This window comes from Ictalurus furcatus, chromosome 2 (assembly GCF_023375685.1).
Source record: "Ictalurus furcatus strain D&B chromosome 2, Billie_1.0, whole genome shotgun sequence".
Taxonomy (NCBI): Eukaryota; Metazoa; Chordata; class Actinopteri; order Siluriformes; family Ictaluridae; genus Ictalurus; species Ictalurus furcatus.
In genome coordinates, this window is record NC_071256.1 from 23,880,951 (window position 1) to 23,903,131 (window position 22,181).

The following is a 22,181-nucleotide window of genomic DNA, read 5'->3' on the forward strand; positions in this document are numbered from 1 at the left end:
CCTGTGTGGTGGAGCTTGCATGTTCTCCCCGTACTTCGGGTGTTTCCCCCAGGTACTCCGGTTTTCTCCCCCAGTCCACAGACATGCGTTGTAGGCTGACTGGCACCGTCTAGGGTGTCCCTGCCTTGTGCCCTGAGTTCCCTGGGATAGGCTCCATGCTCCCCACAACCCTGTGCAGTGATACAGAAAATGGATGGGTCTAAAAATCACCACTTGGAAAATTAGGTCTTGAATCAAGAGAGTGGAATCTTTAGGTTCAAACAATTTGATTTAACTCATACTTGATCCTGAGGCTGTTTGTATCGAACACATATGCAGTTTAAAAGAAAACAAATCACCGGTCCACTTCAAAAGTGGTGTTCTGAGTTTTGCTCCAAGGGAACTTAGATCTGGTCCACACCACGTGTGAAATCAATCTCCTCCTCACATTTGGCATCAAATAACATCAGTGGTGTCATGTTAGTTCCTGTTTAAAGCTTCATAGTATTGGGGAAAGAAATATATAGAAGATAGGAGAACTCATCCAGAAGATTTTTTACATTATTTTTTTTCTTGCAGATCAGCTAAATCTTTTATTCGTTCTCTAATTAGGTGTTTCACTAGTGAGAATAGCCAGCAAACTTCTTGTTGTTGTTGTGGAATGTGTATCCGTTGGGTACCCAGTTGGGAGTTATTTTAAACTGGGCTTACACAGTACAAGGAGAGCAATCTGACTTGTCATCTGACTATTTCTTACAGTGCACCATTCAATCTCATGATGTTCAGGTAACATACTGATGAGATGTAAGTGAAATTGGTTTTAGTGCTTTGTTTTGACTGGACATTATGATGGAAAAGAAAGTTCAGAGTTATTATAGAAAATGACAGCAGTAGCACACTGCCTGTTAGTGCTTTTTCACACAGCCAGTTTCTTGTGTGAGTCATCACTAAGGTATGTTTTATGCCCCTTTACATAAACTGTACACACACACACACACACACACACACACACACACACACACACACACACGCACACGATATGTCTGTGAATGTCTATGAAACTGATTATAAGCCCTTTTCTCTTGACAAAACCCAAATTGCGCAATTTCCTGCCTTTCTCTTCCTCTGACTGTACAATCACTCGTTCCTTGGTCTCTGAGACAATAAGTCTTTTTTGGGCTTTAAGCATTTTTTTTTAAAAATCATGTTTATTCCACTAGGGATGCATAGATACTTGCATTGGGTATCTGTCCAATACCATGCTCATTTAATCATACATATACTGGTAAATATCACTCTGATAAAAGTATATATGTGCATTAATATTTGAAGAAAATTGATTAAATAATAGATTGCTATAGTGGTTGTGTTTATGTCGTTTCACTTCAAAAGTCAACAAAATATGTAATATGGGCAGGAGTGCCCAAACATTTGCATACAACAGTAACTGCTATTGAAAAGTACACTAGGATGACATGAAACACAATACTGTGGTCCAAGTCAGCATGTTATGGTGATCTGATTTATGAGGAGGCTATATTGATTTTTGCACAGATATTTTCGAATTGCATTGAAACCCATAGATTCTACAAAAAGGCACCTACTTAAACCTTTAGTATGCAACAGATGATTATATCCAAGTAACATGCGTATAAATTTTTGCCGAGTAATTAATTGTTCATGTAAGTCTTTTAGTATTTTATTTATTTATTTATTTTTTATCACAGATTGCTGTCATTGCACTTGCTGTGGTTCTGTCAGTTTTGCACCAGAACCCCACTGCTATTACTACTTTCAAATTACTGTTCTGAAAATAAAACCATAATGACATTAGGACTGCAGTTCTCCAATGCATTATAATCATTTTATTGTTCTGTATATCAAATTACTAAATGGGAACATTTGAAATGGCATTTTTTATGATTCTGATATATGAAATCTTCTTGGGTGGATAATTGAAGCTGCACTAGTTCAGCAAGATGCCTCACCATGAAACAGCAAGTATGAATAGATGAATATAAAACATATATGTCATTTCTATTATGACTAAGTTTAAGTCTCCCAATTGAGGTGTGTATGGCTGTTTTAGAAATTCTCCTAAAACTGACCTGTGATGTGCTGGTGTCTTTTAATTTATTTTAATTTTTTTTTTTAGAATGTTGAGCCACTAATTGCTTATCAGTTGTCTCCAGGTTATGGTTTCAATGTTACAAGCACACACAATATTAAAAAGACAACATGCTACCATAGCAAACATAAATAAAAAAAGGGAGTGGATGACACGCATTGTTATATTGCATTTGGACAATGCTTGGCACTGAAATGAAATCTCAGAAATTATGTGGAAGAAAACTATTGCATTAGTATAAACAATTCATCAGGTTATATTGATTCAGAAGTAGGCTGATGTACTGTATACTCTATAGAGACACACTCTATGAGGCATATCTAATCTTTTCCTTGGAGGGTTAACAACATTCATATGGATTGGATTTTTCTTTCCCTGATTACAGGCTTCTTATACCAGTTCTACTGCTGCAAATGATTACCTTTCAGGTACATATTTTTATGCTTAGTAATCTGGAAAAGTGAGTATATTTTACCTTTAAAACCTATTTAACATGTAGAATTTTACCCATAGGATACCTGTTGTATTTAGGATAGATTTGTGCTTGTACCATGGGAACCAAACAAATTACTGTAACATGTATAGTACATAGGTTTTGTAGAAAAAGTTCTTGTTGAAATCTTCAGGTGAATAACGAACAGAAACTTTGTGGTTCATTGCTTTATTTAGACTGTTCAATAGAGAGAAAACGGAATGTAATTATACTGTAGATAATAATACTGTGTGGCTTGACTAGCCCCCCCCCCCCCCCCCCCAAAATGACCTTTAACCCACTCCTCAGAAACCTGTACACAATCCACTTTGTTTTTTATTTGAAATTGTAACATGAAAATAACAGGCTCTGAATTCTCTGAACTCTGAGGACTGAAGTATCTTCCCAGAGGGAAATATAATGATCTTTAACTCAGAGCCATGTGGACAACCTTCACATTTATTCTAAAGCTTTCAAAACCTGTAGGAAACATTTAATACTATATTAATTGAGGAGCAGGAAATGTTGTATGATAATAATTATAATACATTGAAGTAATAAATAAATTAAAATAAGTAGTAATATAAAATAATGCAGCACAGTGTAGTGTTGGTGCCTTAAACCTCTAGGCTCTGATCTGTGGCTGTGGTTATTGTCTGTGCAGTGTTTTGAATATTCTTACAGTATCCATGTGGGTTTCCTCTGGGTTCTCTGGTTTCCCCATCTTCCAAAAACATGCCAGTAGGTGGTATAAATTGTCCCTAGGTGTGAATGAGTATGTGAATATGTGCATCTTGGTAGGGACAAAATGTCCTCACCTGGATAAGAATATGGGACAGTTTTGACCTTGTGGGGATATTTGGCCTTTTCCTACATAGAAAACTACTTTTTATACATAAACTGCAACAGTGGTTTCAAAGTAGCACACTCTACATCACTAAGAAGTGGCTGATGCTGCTAGATCAACCAAACTGTCATCAGTCTCCATCCGTCTCAACCTTTCAGCAGCATTTGACACTTGGTCCTCATCTATACCCACTTTCTTGGTGAGGTCATATCCTGACATGGGTTTTTTCTCATTTGTAAGTCGCTTTGGATAAAAGCATCTGCTAAATAAATAAATGTAAATGTAAATGATAACACTCAACTGATTATCTCCTCCCTCAGACACTCGTGTTTCTGCACAGATCTCAGCATGTCTGGCAGATATCTCATCATGGATCATCAGCTGAAAATTAATCCCAGCAAAACTGAGCTGCTGTTCATCCCTGGAGATGCATTCTCACGTCAAAGTCTTGTGATTTCCCTGGACATCTCTCAGCTCTTACCTTTCTTCACCTGTCATATGCTACTTGGGGTAACTATGGACAATCAACTGTCCTTCTCACCTCACCAAACTGACTTTTACAACCTCAAAAGGATTTGTCCTTTTCTATCCACAGAGGCTGCTCAGGTTCTTGTTCAATCCCTTGTCATTTCGAGATTGAGAAAGTGCAACTCGCTCATGGCGGGTCTGCCTCTGTATGCCATTTGATGTCTGCAACAGATCCAGAATGCAGCAGCACGACTTGTTTTTAACCTTGCCAATTTTCCCACATTTCACCATTGCTACACTTCCTCCACTGGCTTGCTGCAGCTGCCCACATCAGATTTAAAACACTGATGCTAGCTAATAAAAGCCAAAATGGACCAGCACCCATCTACCTTAAAGCACGTATCACACCCTGCACTCATGCTCCATTTGCTCCAATTTTTTTTTTTTTTTTTTAATCACTGATTAGGTTAAAATTGGAGTTAGATTTATGTGTAGGCCCAGCATTATTTAGCATTAATTAATAATTATTTCAGTGGATGGTCCTCGGAAAGATAGTTAGACAAACTATGTGTGTGTCATGCTCAAGATGTATTCCTGCCTTTCACTCAGTATTACCAGGATCCATCATGACCATGCCCATTTAAAAAGTGATTACTGGAGATGAATGAATGAGTAAAATAACAACATACAGGTGCATCTAAAAAAAATAGAATATCATGGAAAAGTATTTATCAAAAATATATATATATATTTCTGTATTATAAATTCCTTATTCTAATATTTTGAGATACTGGATTTTTGATTTCCATGAGCTGTAATCATCAAAATTAAAACAAAAAAAGGCTTGAAATATTTCACTTTATGTGTAATGAATCTAGAATATATAAAAGTTCCACTTTTGAATTAAATTAAGGGGGAAAAAAAGAACATTTCCATGATATTCTAATTTTTTGAGATGCACCTGTAATTCTCCATTACCTGTCTGGTCATGTGATGTAAGAGTAATCCATATCTTTTAAACTTTTAAAGATACAGTTGTGACAGTTATGAAGCCATTTAAATAAAACAAGGTGTTTTGGTCTTTCATTTGGGTGCATTTGGTTACTGTATTAATATCAGGCAGACATTTGTCTCAGTAGCACAAAGAAAGTATGAAATTGTGTCTGCAAGGCTTATAATAGGCCAAGGATATAATTCAAAGGCATGTACTTATTATTATGCCAAAGGACTTGAGCCTGCTGACTGTTATCTATAAATTAAGGACCCTGTCACAGTGAAGTCATTGTATATTTTTATATATAATAAAGGATTGCTGTGTTCTATCTGTCTGGTACCATATTAATTCTTGGCCAGGTTAAATAAAGGTTAACTATGAAATAGGCACTAAATCTTCGCACTTTGTAGTCGCTATAATATTTCAAAGGTAGACAGGCATTGCATAACTCTTCTAGTTTTACAGCTATCCTAAATCGATTCTCTAGAAAGGAGTGAAGCTGAGGTTTTTTTTTCTATTAATAAGAATGGTTTTTATCATTATTCACACTCCAACTATATAAAGTTCCAGATACTGCTGACTCCTGATCTGCCATATAATCAAGTCACAAATCATCTCAAATGCGAGCATAAGCTTTCTTTTTAGCACTGACCCAGTTTGGGATCTTACAAAAGCACACGGTATAACTGGACTTATGACTTTCGAGAGTTTTACAGATCACATTGGTGATTGTAGAAACTTGAAAGATCCTCTACTGACTTTTCCTTCAGACAGAAATAGACCAATAAAGAGCTTTGAGCCCAGGGTGTCTCAATCCTTATGCTTGTGTAATAGTGAAGACAAACTCAGACAGACATTTGGAACTTAAAACTAACATCTATTTCAACATCTTTAGTAACCACTTCACCCTAGCCAAGGTTGTGGTGGATCCGGAGAGCATCCCTGCAACCCTGGTATGAGGAAGAAATACACCTTAGATGGGATGCTGTTCCAGTGCAGGTCACCAGGCACAAACAAATTCACATACTCTTTCACATGGATTGGGAACTTGAAGTAATCAATCCACCTACAAATGTTTTGGGGAGTTGAGCAGAAACCAGAGAACATAAGGTCAGAATCAAACTAGGGGCCAAGAATTACCAGTGAAAAATGTCATAGGGCTGTTTTGTGAATTAGTAGAATGCAGATGAGATTTGAGTCTCACCCAGAGCACGTACTTATCATTCTGCAAAGATGGGTGTAAACAGTACCACTCAGTCAGAACCACATCCGCATGATACCTGAACAGTTTTCCTGCTGCAAATGAGATGCATAGTTTCTGGCAGCATTCCTGAGGAATCTTAACCCATTCCTCATGAGCAATGGCCTCTAGTTCAATAATATTCTTGGGTTTGTGTGCTGCAACCACCTTCTTCAAATCCCACCACAGATTTTCTATGGGGTTCAAGTCAGGTGACTGTGATGGCCCTGTAGAATCTTCCAGGACTTCTGCAACCAAGCCTTGGTGGAATTTGAGGTATGCTTGGGATCATTGTCCTGTTGGAAGGTCCAATGACACCCAAGTTTCAGCTTCCTCACAGATGGCATGATGTTTTCTCCTAGGATTTCTTGATACTTCAATGAATCCATCTTGCCTTCCACATGCTGCTTCCAGGTTTCCAGTGCCGGAGGATGCAAAGCAGCCCCAGAGCATCACCGAGCCACCACCATGCTTGACTGTGGACAGACTGTTCTTTCTTCATTCTTCTTTCTCCAGACATACCGCTGATCCATCATGCCAAAAGTTCCAGTTTTGTTTCATGACTCCACAGAACAGAATCCCAAAACGTCTGTGGCTTTTTATACGATTTATATGATTTTGAACCGACTTTTCTTGTGCTTTTGGGTCAGTAGTGGTGTACATCTTGGAGTTCTGGCATGGAAACTTTCTGCATTTAGTATGCACTATACTGTGCTCACTGAAACCTCAGTGCCTGTTTCCACCAAGTCTTGCTGCAGGTCTTTTGCAGTCACTCGAGGGTTTTTCACAACCTGCCTTCTCAGAAATCTGGTTGCAGCCGTTAATAGCTTCCTTTTTCTACCCTGTCCAGGTATTTCAAGAATTTTCTACCCCTAGCCAGTTCAGGCAAAGACCAGTCCTTTTGGAATAATGTGCTCTGGACAGATGAATCAAAGATAGAGTTGTTTGGCCACAGTAACAGCAGACATGTTTGGTGCAGACCAAAGACAGTTTTTCAGGAGAAGGTGCCTCAGGGACTGGACAGGTTGCATTCAATGATTCAGCTATAAATTCTGCATCATGTCAAAGAGCGCTTGAAGATAATGCGAGGCCGTCTGTCCTAAGCACACTAAAAAATGGAATTTCACAAAAAGTAGAAACGGAGGGTTATGGAATGTCCTAGTAAAAATGTTGTGGGGGGATTTGAAACAGGCAGTACATGCCAGAAAACCCTTAAACATCTTGCAACTGAAAGAATATTGCATGGAAGAGTGGTCAAAAATTCCAGCAAGCTGATGTCAGAGACTGCTGGACAATTATGTAAAACTTCTACAAGAAGTTATTTCTGCTAAAGGGGGCAATACTAGCTTCTGAGGCCAAGGTTGTACTTACTTTTTCCACAGAAAAATATGACATCAATTAACATTTCTGTTGAATAAATGATTTAAATCAGACAATTTTCCTTGTGGTTTTGTTCAAATATATCAACTTTATTAATAGGCACTGTTTCAAAGCTGATCAAATGTTTGCTTGTCCAAATATGTCAAAAAAAAAAAAAACTCCAACAGTTTTCATGGGATGTACTTATTTTTTCACATGACTGTCAGCTTGATGCTGGAGGACACATTTACCCCCTGCCTTATAAACCTATTTAGTGAAGGTGAACATTTCCTTTTTTTTTTTGTTTCTATGTCTTTTGTTTCTATGTTTCTATGAAACTAACTCATGAACCATTAAGATGAGGTCTCTCACTGTTCCATCAGAGCTTTTAATTCAGAATGCATTCATGTTTTCTTAGAAATTCCTCTTGCTGATTATGTAGAGTACATTTCCAGAGTCCCAATCAGGTTGAGGTCATGCTTAAAATTGGTGCATGTTGGCGTGCCTTCAATGTGTTCTGAGAAATTCAGGCTGGAAATTTATAATGTGTGTTTTTATTCACCACACTGATTATTCTTCACTAAAACATGACATGGTGATCCTTCTAATCTATTTCATGGCTGACTCTCCCATGTGTTACACATCTTCTATCAGTATTCTTCTTTTTCAAAAAGCTGAAGATTAAACATTTGAAAGATAGAACCCAATTCAGATTTGTTTTGTGGTTTATAAGTTTTATTTGATTTTGTTGTCGTTTATTTTTTAAATCAGTAATCAAGAGTTCATTGTTTGAATTCAAGTGGAAATGTGTCGTGTAGATAGGTTAGCAGATAAGTTTAATCAGCACATCATACAGTGGTGCTTGAAGGTTTGTGAACCTTTAGAAATTTCTGTATACCTGTATCTGTATATGAGTATGACCCAAAGCATCAACAGATTTTCACACAAGTCCTAAAAGTAGACAAAGAGAACTCAGTTAAACAAATGAGACAAATATATTATACTTATTATACTTTTTGAAGAAAATGATCCAATAATACATATCTGTGAGTGGCAAAAGTATGTGAACCTTTAATATTAGCAGTTAATTTGAAGGTGAAATTAGGTGTTTTCAATCAATGGGATAACAATCAATTGTGAGAGAGCACCCTGTTTTATTTAAAGAACAGGGATCTATCAGAGTCTGAGCTTCACAAGACATGTTTGTGGATGTGTACCATAGCACGAATCAAGGAGTCTTCTGAGGACCTCAGAAAAAGAGCTGTTGATGCTCAAAAGGCTGGAAAAGTTTTAAAATAAAACATATCTAAAGAGTTTGGACTCCACTAATCCACAGTCACACAGATTGTGTTAAAATGGAGGAAATTCAAGACCATTGTTACCCTGCTCAGGAGTGGTTAACCAACAAGGTCACAAAGGAACCCAGTGTAACTTCTAAGCAATTAAAGGCCTCTCTCACATTGGCTAATGTTAATGTTCATGACTGAACCATTACCCTGAGCAACAATGATGTGCCTGGCAGGGCTGCAAGGAGAAAGCCACTGCTCTCCAAAAATAGCATTGCTGCCCATCTGCAGTTTAAAGATCACATGGACAAGCCTTTAGGCTATTGGAAAAATAATTTGTGGATGGATGAGAACAAAATAAAACTATTTGGTTTAAAGGAGCTGTTAATTTTGGAGAAAGTAAAACACTGCATTACAGCATAAGAATCTTATCCCATCTGTGAAACATGGTGGTGGTAATATCATGGTTTGGTCTGTGTTGCTGCATTTGGGCCAAGACGGCTTGTCATCATTGATGGAACAATATATTCTGAATTATATCAGTGAATTCTAAAGGAAAATGTCAGGACATGTGTCCATGAACTGAATCTCAAGAGAATGTGGATCATGCAGAAAGAGAATGACCCTAAGCACTCAAGTCGTTCTACCAAAAATGGTTAAAGAAGGATAATTTTGATGTTTTGAAATGGCCAAGTCAAAATCCTGAACTTAATCCAATAGAAATGTTGTGGAAGTACCTGAGGAAAGCAGTTCATGTGAGGAATGGGCTAAAATGTTGATCTGATCAACAATGTCTGATCAACAATGTCTGATCAACGATGTCAATCAACCGGAAATGTTTATTTGCACATATTGCTGCACAAAAGAGGTCACACCAGATTCATAAGACACTATTTTTTTCTTCAAATGGACACTCTGGAGTATGTATAATTCCATATTCAGCAAGCTTTCAAATAATTTTTGATCTAAGGGTTGACATTGGGTAAACTCTATGTCCCAGATATATTTAGTTCTTTTCTATATTTTCAGGATGAGATTTAGGCTAATTGACCACAAAGCCAGCTTTTCATAATCTTATTTTAAACATATATTTTCTAAGTGGGGCAATCATTTTGGAGCTGATTGTACTGAACTGATGTTTGTTATAGGAGGGGAGATGAGGCCTGTTATCATGGATGGGGATTCATTGATAAATTGTTTTGAGCTGAAAGGTAGGCTATACTTATTCAAATAAACATTCTTTATAGTCATGTTGAGAAAAGCATCTCAGAATGCACAGCACATCAGACATACAGGGGATACAACAGAAGACCAAGTCCAACATCAGGTTTCACTCCTGTCAGCCAAGAACAGGAATCTGAGGTGACAGTGGGCACAAGATCACACAAACTGGATAACTGAAGACATTTGTTCCAATTAAAGTGGGTGGTAAGTGTATGTATTGTATCTAGATTGTATTACTTTCATGGCTCTATATTAGTGAAGAATTTTTCCTAAATAATTTACTTATATGGAAGAAAAAAAAAAATTCAGATGATAGGATTTATTTCAATGTAGAACTTTAATTACACCTTAACATGAATGTTCTCTTTAATGAGATTATAGAGTAATAAGAGTAGAATCATATAAAGTAATATTTACACCTCTGAATGAGGTTCTGTAAATTGACAAGCCTCTTTGGAAGGAAATGATATGTCTTAAAAATGGCCCTTATGTATTTTAATGAATAGAAACATATATGGTATAATGTGTTATTTGATTTCAGATAATTTAAAATGCTAAAATGATAAAGCACAAGAAGATGTCATTTTTCCAAAGCTGGCAGTATTAGTGGGATAATTTCAATATTACCAAAATATTGATAATTATTTTATCTGTTGTCTTGCAGCCCTAGCAGACTGACTTGCCTTTACAGCCTCAATCATTCATCAATCATTAAGATTTTCACATTTTCAACTCAATGGCTCTCACTCACTGCTTAATAGATGGTCATAAAGATATAATGCTGTTCATATAATTCTATGACCTTTTGACTCATAGTCTTAATGCCACCCTTATTTTTGATGGTGGGTACACATTGGTTTGATTTGTTGGAGTGTGAGACGAGATTTTCCTGGTGAGTGGGTTCAGACGATCTCTCTGATTTGATTTAGAGTTAATGGCGGTGTTGAGAAAAGCCACATCTGGTCAACAGCTTTACTGTAATAGCTGGCTGGGTCATAACGGCCGTGTTTACTTCCCTCCACTCTTCCCTATATGCTCCATCACCATGGAGACTACAGATAGATCTTTTGTTATCTAATTTATTGACAGAGCAAGAGTCACTTGGACACTAATGTGCGACCACTCACACATACATTTGCTTTTTCTCTCTTTCTCACACACAGTGTATTTACTGTGGCATGCTGTTCACTCCTCAATACAGACTTTCAATCTAATTTGTATGGATAGATGTACCTGATAGCTGAATTTTATATTAATTTCTCCTTACATTTTCTGAACATTTTCTGTAGTGATAATACATTTGTAATATAATATAAAATTTATAGATGTTATCCCTATTCATTTATATTTTATACTATATTTAACACAGATTTACATAAAATTCATAGGTATTTTAAAAATTATTGATTATGTTTCCTACAAATTAGGTTAGCTTTCATAAAAATATTTAATAAAAATGAGAACAGATTTCACAAAATTACCATCGTAGGACCATGTTGCTGGTACAGAATTATTTTGATCATATTTTTAAATTATATGTTCATGATAAAAAATAATCTCTGGTTACTTGCAGATATTGCAACGCCTGTGTACCTTGAATATCCTTATCATGAAATCAAGTGTTATAAATTGTTAGTGTTCCATGTAATTTCTGTAAACACCTAGATTTATAATCTATTTTTAACGTAATATTATGACTTATTTATATTTAATGTAACATAGTATTTGTCTGTTTTTTGTAATATTATGTTCATAATAATATTGAATAATATATTCATCTATGTCCAGGGAACTGGACCTTACTTCTTAAGATCTTACAGATTTACTATTAAGGTCCTTTGAAACGGTTGAACACACTTACAATCAGATAGTAAACCCACCTGACTGACCCACATGGTGTGTGTACAGCACCAAAGCAAACAGACACTGTGGTTGAAGAGGAGGTTCCCATTACCTTGCTTTTGCGTCATTCCAAACATGCAGTTGTAGACAGTACTGACCCTGTGTTTGGGTTTAAAAATTCATGATGTGTTTGCCCATGTAATGTGCCGTAAATGTGGACCATATTGTGAGACTTAACGGTAACCATTCAGGTTAAAAATTAGGCTTACACTCTGCGTACACTTAGGAGTGTGACCAACAGTGAGGAGTTTATAGTTTCAAACTAAATACACAACAGCAAATCAGAAAACACAAATACAATGACAACCCCCCCCCCCCCCCCCCAAAAAAAAAACAAAAAAAACTGTAAATGCAACAACAACAAAAACCTGATTTCTTCTATTTTTGCATATTTGTCACACTTAATTTTTTCAGATCTTCAAACTAAATTTAATATAAGACAAAGGCAACCTGAGTAAACATAAAATACAATTTTAAAGTGATTATTTTATTTATTGAAAGAAAAAAGTTATCCAAACCAGCAAGGTGTGAATTACATGATTTTAATGCACAATGTGGAGGAAAAGAACCACAATGCAAAGCAGAGGGTGGTTGCCGCTGCAGAGTGCATTAAAATCGTGTCATGCACACCTAGCCGTGGATTATCCCGCTTATACCAGTTAAAGCTACCATTGATGTTTGCAGCACAAGATTTCACTAAAAGGATAAAATAGCAGTTCATTTTCATTAATTATTTTATACGGGTCGTTAGATCTAGAATTCTGCCAACTCTAAATCATACACAGAGATAAAGTAGTGCGATAAGATTACATTTATGTGAATCGATGATAATAAATACTTATTAGAGAGAGTGTGAGAGAGAGAGAGAGAGCAGAGAGAGTGGGAGAGAGAGATTGTGTGTGTGTGTGTGTGTGTGTGTGTGTGTGTGAATTACCTGCGTCTGTTCCACCTCTCTACTAATAATGAAGTTGTGAGTTGAACTACTGTATGCAATTGTAACTGTATGTTACTATGGTTACAATTGTTTATAGGCAGCACATATTTAAACTGACTGTAACTACCTGTGCATTCAACAATTGGAACACACACCTTCCAGCCAATCAGAATCAAGTATTCAGACAGACCATGATATAAACAAAAAATTAATTGACTGAGTTCAATTAGAATAGACACACGCAGGCTTGATTACTGCCAGCCGTTTTGAATCCAAACATCACCTACACAGAACCTTTACGGCAATGTGAAGTAGGCTAAAAATTTTCAACAGTCTGCACACAATCAAAATAAATTCACAATCAAAAGAAATATATCAGCCTGGAAAGGGTTACAAAGCCATTTCTAAGCTTTGGAACTACATCAAATCACACTGAGAGCCATTATCTCTAAATAGGCAAAAATGGTAACTAAAGTAGAACTTTTTGACAGACATGTATCTTGCCACATTTGGTGTAAAGCTAACACAGCATTGTGCAATTCAGAACAGCACACAAACAGTCAAACATGGTGGAGGTTTGTGTTGGTGTGGGGATGGTTTGTTGCTTCAGGGTGAGTGACTTTCCATAGCTGATGGAACCATGAATTCTGCTCTCTACAAGAAACTCCTGAAGGAGAATATCTGGTCATCAGTAAGTGATTTGAAGCTTCAGCGTAATTGGGTTATGCATCAAGATAATGACTCAAAGCATAACAACAAGTGCACCTCTGAATGGTTAAAAAAAAAGAAAAGTTTTTGGCTTTGTCAAGTAAAAGTCCTGGCAGGACTTTAAAGGGGCAGTTCATGCTTGAAAGCCCTTCAGTGTGGCTGAATTAAAGCAACTTTGCAAATCAGAGTGTTCTAAAATTCCCCCAAAATAATGTGAAAGACTGATCTCCAATTATTGGAAGTGTTTAATTTCCTTTGCACTGTATGGTTATTTATTTATGTATGTATGGCTAGTGGACATAATCTGCATTTTTTTAGCTGTTGTTATTATCATTATTATGTTATGATGATTATTATGTCTGGGTTATGCTTTTGTTAAACTGTCAGAGAGAAAGAGTTCAGGCTAGTGTTCTTTTTTTTTGTGAGGACAAAGCTTTTCAGGAGCTCTGTAAATAGGGGTATAGAGGGTCAGTTTCAGTAGTGACTCTCTAATCCTCTAATCATGTCCAAAGAGGGTTTTCATGTATATAAGCCTAAATCCATTAAATGCTACCATCCTGAAGCACCTGGAGTTAATTAGCTGCTTCCAGCTGTGTCACTCTGCATTTCAAACATGTGCACATTTTTATCATTTTAGCTTCCTCTGTTTGTGATGTGCAGGTAGCACAACTGACAAGCACTATAATGTTTTTATACAGTATGTTGTGCATCAAAGCAAAATATAATGTTTGTGTAGATTGGAAACACTATAAATCCAGTGCTTTTGTTAATTCATAAACATTAGGTACTTGTATAGAGTGTAAATTAGAAAGTAGATAGGAAGCAGGAAATGGTGATGAGCAGTACTGTCCTGGTCTGATGGGACAATTACTAATCATTTCCAGCAATGCTGTTGGCTGGATATCTTTTGTTTGTGGACAGTCTTAACTCAGCAGTGACATAAAAGTGTTTAAAAACCCCAAAACACTATGGTGCATTCATACCATCACCATACACACTAACATGCCAATACCATGTCGGGGTTAATGTTGTGCCGAGAATATGACCAGATGTGGTAAGTGGTGGTAACAGACTACTGATGGATGTCGTAGAGGGGAGTAACACATTACGTGTTACACATGTGCTACACGTAGTAAATTTATAAATTTACAATAGGTTTGCCTGGTAAAATGGTCAGCAGATGTAGATGCAAGAGAGATGTATCTGATCAGGGACAAGTGTAGACTTTTTTAGCCTGTTCTCAATCACAGCAAAAACCTTAATTTTCTAAATCTTTGTTTCAGAAAACCTTTAGTATAGACACCACTGCACTGAGCACTTTAGCATTGTAACCATTATCATTCTTCAGAGGAAAACAGATGTGATTTCTCTGCTGTTTTTCACAGCCATGTCTCACTAATTAGTGTGCATTTGTAAAGAATAGAGTAACTCAAGCTAATCAGCCTTACTGTGTAGCAGGCACACAAACCCACAGGACCCCATCACACACACACACACACACACACACACACACACACAAACACACACACTCCTTTCCACCATTTCCATGTGAGTGAGAGGCTTTGGCAGCCATGGCAACATGGGTTCAGTAGGCAGAAGTGCAATCTTTGTAGACACACTCCTTTATCTCCATGTTGTTGGTTCCTATTGAAATTATTTACCTTCACATTATGTTCTATTTTTTATTTTATTTTAAATGTATCAGTATCTACTCCTGCATTTCATGCATACTTTTGGATTTTGACTTGGATAATCAAATCCTTAAAGTCAATGATGAAGTGCAAAGCGTATTATCATAATGATTTTCATTGTATCAGCTGCACAGATGATGTGCTTATTGTCATGGCTGTAACAAATAAGAAAGCTACACCTAGAAAAACGGCTGAACAAACTAGTGGATGCTATTATGGTACATGTTGCATTGTATGAGGTAACCCCTAAACAGGATTTAGTGGAGATAATGAGCAGATTTTCTGAACAGCAGTTCAAACATACAAATTGTATACAGGTTAAAGGTTAATACACATACAGGGGGGTCCAAAAGTTCAGACCACTAGTGAAGATGCTTCTAGTTTGCATTCATTGCTAATTGATTACAAATGACAAAATATATTATTAGCAGGGGGGCATGGTGGCTTAGTGGTTAGCAGGTTTGTCTTGCACCTCCAGGGTTGGGGGGGGTTCACTCTATGTGTGCGGAGCACGCATGTTCTCCCTGTGCTTCGGGGGTTTCTTCAGGGTACCCCCCCCAAGTCCAAAGACATGCTTTGTCGTCTGATTGGTATTTTCAAATTGTCTGCAGTGTGTGAATGGGTGTGATTGTGCCATGCGATGGGTTGACACCCTCTCCATCCTGTGTAGAATAAGCAGTACAGAAAATGGATAGATGGATATTTTCACCAACATCCTGAGTGAAAAGTACAATCTTACACTTGAGCTTGCATGGACTCCATAAGTTTGTGTAAAACCTGATGATCCAGATCAGATCAAATCAGTCAGAGTGTTCATTCTTCAACAGAAGGAATACAAGCACTCCAGAATGCTGAGCTATGAGTTTGGTTTGAGTGAACTGTGATGTGCAGTTAATATAATGTGATCATGGTGCTCTTCTGGGAAATCTGCTGTACTCCCATTCTCACTGACAGAGCCATGCTCCAACCACTTTTCATTTTCCTGAAAACATTAACATTTGTTGTTTAGTCTGGAATTCAATGTGCTTACAATTTTTAACAGTGATTGATAGGTTTTTAGATGTTTCAAGATTTGGATTTATAAATCTTTTCAAAATCAATGATTGATTTTATAGATTTTTTTTTTATTATTATTATTTTTTTTTACTAAAACAATATTAGTGACACTGACATTTGTTATTCCACTTACAAATTTGTAATCATACAAATTACTCAAAGAAGAAACTAATCCACTCATTTGAACATTTATCTAACAACCCTTGGTCTAAAAAGCTTTCTTAATATAGCTCGATTCTGCCTCCTTCTGTAGCCATGATATAAAGACAGATGGGGAATGTAAAACATCTGGCAAAGCATGTTTGCCTGTAGTGTAACCAATTTAATTCAATGTAATTTTATTTTTATTTCAGTTTTAATTTAAATATTAACCTCTTCAACACTGAATAAAGAAGAAACGAATGTACTACATATGTGCTACTTTTGCCACTGAAAATGTAGCACTCTTCTATTGACCATTATCAATGTAGATTGGCCATTATCAATGCCCCAATATATCCATCCTTTCTTCTTATTACTTATTGCAATAATATCTCAATTTAAGACCCAGTTATAACACAACTTTAGCTAAGTTACTTCTGTCCTCTACATTGTCACTTGCCTGCATTGTCAAAGTCAAATTAGGAAGAAATATAGCTACACACCGATCAGCCATAACATTAAAATGACTGACAGGTGAAGTGTATAACAGAGATTATCTTACTATGGCACCTGTCAAGAGGTGGGATATATTAGACAGCAAGTAAACATTCAGTTTGTTACAGTTACATTTATATAGCATTTTTCTAGACAGTCAAAGCGCTTAACATAGTATGTGGGGCGGGGGGGGGGGGGGGTGAAGCTCCTCAACCACCACTAGTATGTAGCATCCAAGCACACCAGAACACCCACCACACACCAGCTATTAGTGGTGAGGAGAGAGTGATGTAGCCAATTTAGGGGCCATGATAGAGAAGGGCCAATGGGGAACTTTCACCAGGACACCAGGGTATACCCCTACTCTTTTACAATAAGTGTACTGAGATTTTTAATGACCACAGAGTCAAGACCCCGGTTTAACGTCTCATCCGTTAACGAAACCTTGGATCCTGGCATTCATGTGGACATTATTTTGACACGTACCACCTACATTAACATTGCTGCTGACCAAGTACACCCCTTCATGGCAACGAAATTCCCTAATGGCAGTGGCCTCTTTCAGCAAGATAATGAGCCCTGCCACACTGTAGAAAATGGCATATAGCACAATTAAAACAAACACTCATTCCTAAATATTTATTTTGTCATCTATTGCAATGAAGAAAACCAAAGAGCCTCCAAAACAAAAGTTTCATTGTTGACCTACAAAAAGTAACTAATGGACAAAAATCATGCGTATTGGGTTAAATATGCTAATAAGCACAAGCAAGGCCAAAAAAAAAAAAAAAACAGGTCCAAGGTTGACTTCTTTTACACTGAACCACACATTAGAAAAATAAGACAGAAAGAGTTCCTCAAGAGTCTTTTGTACCAAAGAAAAAAACTCTTGACATAGAACCAAAGAAAAGTATACATAGAGACATACAGTATATCTTGACATGCTCAATGCCAAAACAGTCGACAAAGCCAGGAATAAAAGATAAAGTTAGAAGAGTATCTATTTTTTAACTGTAGATTAAACTGAAGTTGGTGCACAAGGAAGTCCTTTGCATAAAAGATAAAGTTAGAAGAGTATCTATTTTTTAATTGTAGATTAAACTGAAGTTGGTGCACAACGAAGTCCTTTGCATCAATCAATCAATCAATCAATCAATCAATCAATCAACAGCCAGTAATTCCAAAACAGCATATCTGTTCTTTTATTTTGACATAATTTGAAATAAATGTAGTAGAATATTCTATAGTGAAATATTTAATAAAACCCGCTGAAAGGAAATTCTCTTATATCATGTATTTTCTTATATTATGAACTGCTATCAAATACCTATGAATGTATTCATTTAATTACCTCTTTGAATAAGATGATCAACTGCCATCCTTTATTATAGCTGACACATGTATTTTCTATATCTTGAAAAGACTTATTTTTGTAGTGTGCTGTGTGTTTTGTCTAAATCTGTCTAACACCTGCACAAGCAGAAACCCGCCTACTATGCAATGCTGTTATCAATGTGTATAAATACTCCTGTTCTAGACGAAATAAACTGGAAGTCTATGTGAACAGCATGTGTGTCAGTGTGTATGTTCATTTGGACTCTCCAGGCGCCTGAATACTCTGTGGTAAACCTCACTTTCTAGATCATAGCAGCACAGAACTAAGAGTTAAAAGAAATAAAGGGCTGAAAGGCTGACGGAGGACTGAAAGACATAATCTGAGATTCTTTCAATCTAACACCCGCTTATGCCACAATGGTTGCAATGTTTAATTTATTAATGACCTTCACACATTTTAACAGTTTATTAGATTTAATATTGTGGCATGTCTGAGTGAGAAGTTCCTGTTCTCATCTACATTATATCTCTCAAAATGCAACGTCATTTTACAGAGAAACCAGAAAGGATAAATGCCTCTGTCATGAACACTTTCCTGAGCTGGAAATCTTTGACTGTTAGAAAGCACTTACAACTGAGAGTCCTTCTATAAATGTTGAATTAATAAATGTTAAAAATATACATAAAATGAAAAACTTGACTTGAACTCAGGATCGAACCCAGGACTCTGGAGCTGAGAGCCAGTAATGCTGTTTAAATCATTTTAGGAGCAGGAGCTTTGTGGATGAACTCCATTGAGTCCATCTACACTTTGACAATAATGTGTACCTTCCAGACTTTCATCTTCTTTTAAATCTGTTTTCTGATATGCTGTGGTTTTGTTGTATACTCTTAAGGCAGCAAATAAAAAGAGCGCCTTGATTTAATCTTTTTTGAAATGAATTAGTGAAAGGAGCCAGCAGCTGATGTTCTGCCGCTGTTTCTTCCCATAGGAAAGCTTTTGAAGATTCATAAAAAGCCTGAAACATCAAGCACTAGCAGAATCTAGCAGAGGGACACTTTCCCCAAGTGAAGCCAAAGCTGGAAAAAGGTTCTTGAGGTCTGTGAGAGTGGATACACTTTCAGATAAGAAGATGAGAGCTAAGATACACTGGCTGAGATAAGAAGGGGCTGAAGACCAGCAAAATATCTGATCATTAATTCAGAGAGGATTAACTAACTAGATGCAGTACAAAAAAATATAAAAGCATTTATGGAATTAGCTTTTGAAATTATATAAAATGGACACATGTGGTATGAGGAAAGTTATCTGGTGCCAAAGATTTTAAGGATAAAGTATGTATTTTGTGTACTGATTCATGTACTGTTTGCAGGTATTTGGAGCGTACATCCACTTAGCATGGTGTTGGCCTTCAGCATTTATTCATGTGCATCAGACTTTATTAAACAGATCTCTTCTCACATTTAAACAGTTGGTGCAGGTGCCCTCAATTAACCCAGAGGAGATACGAAATATATCTAATTTTAATACTCAATATCAGCTATTCAGTTTTGCATTCCCCGACATCCTCCATCTCCATCACATCTCATCATACTATAATATAGTATTGCTACTTTAGCAATGTTTTGAGAAGAATTGAAAATAGAGTGCTGCTTCCCATCTGTAACATCCTAAACTCAAACTTGCAGGGTCTTTCACACTGGGCTTTTCGTTTGTTCCCAGTCTTATCATGTGCAGTAAATGTGATAATCAATGCCAGGGACAAGTGATAAGAGAAATGTTGTTGTTGCACACAGACTAAAGAGTCTACACAGCACCTTGATTTTCTACTCATTCAATAGACATAAATCCGCCATCTGATCGCTTTTGATGCTATTGACAAATGAGTTGAGCTACAACAACAACAACAACAACAACAACAACAACAACAACCATCTAAATCAAGTACCTGACCAATGTAACATAAGCAAACAAAAAACCATCAACCAAGTACCTGTACCACTTGGATATTAACCAGCAGATGGCAGTGTTGTTGTTTTTATTTACTTATTTATTTATTATGTTTTTTTTAAGAAGAAAAAAATTGACTTTGTCAACTGGAAAGCTGAGGTGACCAATCTACTCATTTTTTTTTAAAGAGCCTAGAAAGGAACTGCATATGAAACCAATTTGTTTTTGTTGTACTGACTTTCACATCACCAGAGCTAATTCAGACATGCACTGCAGTCATATATACATATAATAGACTTAAAGATTTGCTTCATCAAAAAATCCTTTATTCACTCTCATTTATCTCTTTGTGTCATTGATGTCTGCTCAATGGCTCATGAAATATTGATTTTAAGGTATATCACAGCACAGTTTTTTCCTATAAACTTTGTGGATGTAGGGGCATGATTAAGTGTTGGCACAGGAAGTCAATGTGCAATGCACACGTAACTATCCATTCATTTTCAATAACTGCTTTATACAGGTCATGATCGCTGCATGTCCGGGGAGCACTGTGTGTGAGGCAGGATTACATCACGAATAGGAAGACAGTCCAACACAGGGCACCTTGTGCACACACATTGACACCCAAAGGAAATCCATTCGGACATGGGGAGAACTCCACACAAACAGTAACCTGAGCTCAGGATTGAACCGTAGACCCTGGAGCTTTAATGCAGTAATGCTACCCACTGCACTGCCATGCTATTATAAAGCGTGTCTCATTGCATGACACACTGGCTTATTGCATGACATGCTTGGTTGGCATACAGTGCTTCCCAGACACAGCAATCTGTGTATAAATCAGTTATTGAAATGGATATGAAGTTAATGAATGGATATTTACGTGCCCTTTGTCCGCGACTCTTCCTCTGCCAGCACTTAGACCTGCATCTACTGAATAGGCAAGTATAGCAGTAAACTAGTGATTCTCTATACCTGTGTACACAGTAAAATTCACAGTGTTAAATTAACACCTACAGTGTTTATTCATGTCCGATTGGACACAAATGAACACTGAAAGAGTTAATTTCACATTCTATGTGTTAATTAAACACTGGGGATTTTGCTGTGTAGGCTATACTGGCACACAGTAGTGTTTTTGCAATACTATGTTATACAGGTGCAGGGAAGTCATGCTTTAGCCTATAGAATCATCACTGGTATTTAAGGCTGTTTCTCTTAATTATTTCTAACTCCAATGCTGTTTACTGGAAGCCTGTCAAAATCCAGTGAATGTTTCCCCCCTCCTGATACAGTATTAACAGGCCCTTAAGGATAATCCTGAAAAAATGTTTGTGTTTGATGAGCCTAAAAGCAGAATAAAGTATTGATTTTATATCAGATGCAAGTTTTGGCTAGTACAAATGGAAAAATAAGCAGCTCTGTGATGTAGGCTAATGGAGACAAACGAAAAAAAAATCAGTAGTGAGAGGTAAACAGACAAGATTCTGTGTCAGCTTTAAAGTAAGGACTTTTATACATATGGAAGGTGATTTATAGTTGAATGATTTAAATGTTACTCTTTTTTTGGCCACTTATCCAATCACATATCCAATTTCTACCTTCTAGCGTTTGGCCTATTGTACACTTGCCAATCTGGGACGGTGAAAACTAAAACCTAATTTATGCCACCTTCAGAAAGGTCAGAAAGGCACTTTCCAGTTCAGAAAAGTCACTCTCCTCAACAGAACCGTTTAAACAAGCTTCCACTTCTGCAGCACTTGGCCATTAGATGCACAGTTAGGAGCTTTGACTCTGCACCTTGGACACCTTTTCCCCAAATGTGTTTGTTCTCACAGCAGCCATGAGCATCACTACACTATATGCATATCTTGCAAAGTGTTTCTTTTTGAGTCAGGTTGCTTGCAAAGTGTTAAATGATTTTACTGATTAAATAGCAGAGTTGAACATGACATTGTCATTTGAACA